At 37.4% G+C, this 4,508-nt stretch overlaps 1 pseudogene; it reads right to left on the bottom strand.

The window, feature by feature from the left end:
* Positions 1 to 225: 225 nt before the first annotated feature.
* On the bottom strand, positions 226 to 3,254 carry LOC133857482 (receptor-like protein kinase 5; annotated as a pseudogene).
* Between the last annotated feature and the right edge of the window lie 1,254 nt (positions 3,255 to 4,508).

The following is a 4,508-nucleotide window of genomic DNA, read 5'->3' as shown; positions in this document are numbered from 1 at the left end:
ATACGAAAGTCTTTTGCGAATGCTCTTTTTTTTTTTTAATAAGTACTGCAAAAAGAACAAATTACAGGGAATAAGAAACAGACAAACAAAAACAAAAACAAAAACAAACTAATAATTGAAAAACACAATCAAAGACAGACAACTAGTATCTCACATCACGGGTGGAAAAGAGATTTGTTTAAAATTAAAAGAAAAAGAAAAAGAAAAAGAAAAGCCAAAAATATTTTTAATGGCACTAAAATATCTATCATTAATTCAATATCTGATAACTCAACTACTGATTTTCTTGCGTCAGTCCAGTATCATTGCCCACTTGAATGTGATCGAGGCCATCATATTCCTCCGAGTGAATACTTAGGTTGCTTAGGTCGAAAGAGATGTGATGGGTAGCACCGATATTCGGGTACCAATTTAGGTCCCAAGATTGTGCCGCGGCAGCAGTGTTGGCTGTGGGATTGACCCATCAGCTTGATAGGTTTGATCAAACCTGTGGTAGCAGACCAAAGCTGTGTGGCCCAATCTGCCACATACTTGACAGGTGGGCCTTTGGCCCGATCTACTGTGCGGTTCATTTGGACCTGAAGAGCCACGATTTGGGGCTGGGTTTGCTCGGAGCAGATTCTTCAAAACCCTCTTTCATGGACGGCCTTTTAGAAGGATTCGTACATGTACACAAGATTCCAAGTTTGAAGACGAAGCACATTTCATCCAAGTTGCAGGGTTTCCTAATTACCTCCTCGTCCAAGACATCAACTATAGTCTTGCTGTCCTGAATCTGTCGCCATGCCCATTGGACAAGTGATGTGTTTTCATCAACCATCATAAGCTTTTCTTCCAGTTGACAGTTCCAGAAGGACAACCCCAAAGCTATAAACGTCAATCTTCTTATTAACTCGTCCCGTTTGAGCATACTCTGGCATTCAAGTCAACAACAAACAACAAACACCTAACTTCAACTCCTGCTGATGGAAAAAATGGAGAAACAAACACCATAATCAAAATAGAGCTTAAAAATTATTATGTCACACACCTGGAGCTATGTAGCCGAAAGAGCCAGCCACAGTTGACGTTGTAGCAGATTCTCTCTGTTTGATTAACATCTTGGCAAGACCAAAATCAGCGAGTTTTGCATTAAACTCAGAATCTAAAAGAATGTTGCTTGACTTCACATCTCGATGAACAATGGGTTGTAAGCAGTCATGGTGCATATAGGAGAGTCCACGGGCAACACCAACTGCTATCTGCAACCTCTTAGGCCAATCCAGGTTGACTTGCTGGACTGAATCTGAGAAAGTTGATGCTCCACTCTTCCTATGCAGCCATAGATCCAAGCTACCATTTTCCAAATACTTGTAGACAAGAAGTTTTGAATCCTCACTGGAGATAAAACAGAGCAACTTCACTATCTTGGAATGTCGTATGGAACACAGTGTTTTAACTTCTGCAAGAAATTGTTTTTCAAGCCTCTGTTCTAGCATTCCACTATTCCAAATCCTCTTCACAGCAACAATATCATGCGAAGGATTCACAGAAACAATAGCACGCGAAGGATTCACAGCAACAATATCACGTGAATGATTCACTGCAACACGGTATACCATCCCTGATCCACTTCGGCCTATCACGTTATTTTCTGTCATTCCTGACATAATGTCTGATCCCGTAAAATTCAGCCTGTTGAATGAGGCGAGCTCCCAAGTCAAATCCAATCCTTGCTTTCTTCTCATGAAAATGCTGATCACGAAGAATAAAGCTAGTAGAAGTGTTGCTATCACCGAACATATTATCAAAACAAAAAATCGAACAGAAATTTTGCTTGATTTGGAATTGCATTTGTCAATGTTTACTGATGAGCTATAAGCACAAAGACCAGGATTGTTCAAGAAGCTTCTTGCATATACATCATTAATCATTATCGAATCCAATTGGGATCCTCCCAGTCAAATGATTGGAAGAGAGATTGAGAAAAATCCCTGTTAGGCGGCCAAGGTGCACTGGATTTTGACCAGACATTTGGTTTTCTGACAAGTCCAAATCAGTAAGGCCTGCTAATGAACCAAAGTCCTCTGGAATTTGTCCAGAGATTGCATTTCTGTAAAGGTTTAGGGTAGTCAGCGATTTCCATGATAGAATATTTGAAGGAATTAAGAGAGCCTGAGAGTCGATTTTGATCAAGCAAAAGGATAGTTAAATTAGGAAGAGCTGTTATTTCTTGAGAAATTGTGCCATTTAGGAGGTTATTATTAACGTCGAGAACTTCCTGTCGGAGTCTTACCCGAGAGTTGGTTGTTAGCAAGCGAAAGAGAAGTTAATTGAGAAAGAACTGCTATTTCTTGAGGAATTGGGCCATCTAAGAGGTTATTACTAGCGTTGAAAATCACCAAATTCTTTCAGGAAAACACTCAAGTCAGGATTTTACTTGAGAGTTTGTTTTTATCAAGAAAAAGAGTTATCAAAAGAGGAAGGGTTGTTAGCTCTCGAGGAATTGTACCATTTAAGAGGTTATTGCTGGTGTCGAAATACACCAAATTTCTCTAGGAAGACACTGTACGATCTTGCGGGAATATTACTCGAAAACCTATTATGATTGATCTCTAATTGAAAAAGATTGCGTGACAATCTCTCATGAAGCTCACCTGTAAAAAAATTGTTGCTTAACATCAAGATGCTCAAATTCAATAATGTCCATAGGCCATTAGGAACATTCTCCGAAAACCTATTATTATGAACATTAAGAACTATCAAATTGTTGCAATTTCCAAGCGACTGGGGCAGTTGACCACTGAGGTCGTTGTTGAAAGCTACCACTCCTACCAATCTTCCATTATCACCTAAGTGTTTTGGCAACCGGCCAGTAAGCCTATTAGACGACACCTGAAACTCTTTAAGCATAGAATACCTCCCAAAGTCCTGAGACAAAGTACTTGATAAATTGTTGTTAAACAGTTTAATATTTATCAGCCCGGAAAACGACTTATGCTATCTGGAATTTTTCCAGATAATTGATTGATAAACAAACTCAGACCCGACAATTTGGCGAGTCTTCCAAAATCATTGGGTATTGTCCCGATCAAGTAATTCTCGGATAGATCAATACAATCTATGTTTGAAGCCTCAACCACCCGAGGAATCTCCCCAGACAATTTGTTATTGTAAAGGTACACTTTACTCAAATTGTTTGGCATAAACAAACTGCTCGGGATTTTTCCGCTCAAATTGTTCCTTGACAAATTCAAATGCTCTAGTGCTTCCATTTCTCCAATCGTTTCTTGGATTTCTTCTACCAAATTGGAGCCTGCTACCCAAAGAAAAAGGAATTTTGAAATAAAAGAGGTTTTAAAGGAAATAAGTTTTTAGAAGGAAAAGAATAGGTTTTGTGAAATGAAAAAAAAAAAAAAAAAGTTTGAGAAAAGGGTTTATTTCATGATCCAAGTAGTTGAGCGGTAGTTATTAATAAACACTCAACAACCTTGCGTTTAAATGGGATTATACGCTTAATAAATTCTGCCGTTAAGTGAGGCTATTACACTTAACAAACTCAATATTAAAAAGAAGCTTGTGTGAACTAATAAGTGTTATAATTTGATAATTAGAAAGAAAGAAAAAAAATCCTTTAAACTAGCAATCTGTTGCAACTTTATCTATCCCTCAGTTTTGACAGTTATATTAGATGAAAAATTAAATTTTACCAAAATATTTCGAAAATAATCTTGTTTTGATCATTGAGAAACCAAAATTATCCTTTGTCTTTTTTCTATTAAAAAATGACCTTATTTTTTATTTTTTGAATTTCGTGTGGGGGTGGGGAGAAGGAAAAGCAATCTGCCATTAAAATATAATATTAAAAAGGGGGATTTGATTCTTACACAACACCAATACAACAACTGCACAACAACCCCTCACATGAGGGTGGGTCCCACCCTCATGTGAGGGGTTGTTGTGCAGTTGTTGTATTGGTGTTGTAAATCTAACATTTTTCTTAAAAAGGCGTATAGACCGGGTCAAGTCAAGTCCTGACTTTTGGTTGGATTGTTGTGGAAAAGTAGTATTCATGATCATCATCTTTTTAATTGTTGATTGGGGTTGTTGTGCGTCCCATATCTACTTAAGATAATGATGTGTATTATATTGAAGATTCAGTGATAGACAAGGAGTGCACCTCATCTGCATCCATCAACGAAGATACACAAGATCAAAGTAACTTTGAATCTAACACTGATCTTAAATATCTTCGTAGTAGGTGGATGATAGTGTTGGAGATGAGAGGTGAACTCCTTGCCTATGCAAATTATTCAAATTTAATATAATCTTTGAGTATCTTCGTTGGTGGATGATGGGTAGATCACTGAGTCTTCGATCAATAATGTGCAACGTATCTCTTTTCAAACCCAGTATTATAAAAATTTGAAATAAAAAATCCAAGATCGTTCAAAACATCTTCAACTGGAAATATACGAACAATAAAGGCAGTAAGCTCAGGATTTGACTTGAATTCTTGAAAAGAAAGT

The sequence above is a fragment of the Alnus glutinosa genome, chromosome 14 (assembly GCF_958979055.1).
Source record: "Alnus glutinosa chromosome 14, dhAlnGlut1.1, whole genome shotgun sequence".
NCBI classification, from domain to species: Eukaryota; Viridiplantae; Streptophyta; class Magnoliopsida; order Fagales; family Betulaceae; genus Alnus; species Alnus glutinosa.
This window is presented reverse-complemented; position numbering and strand designations above follow the sequence as displayed.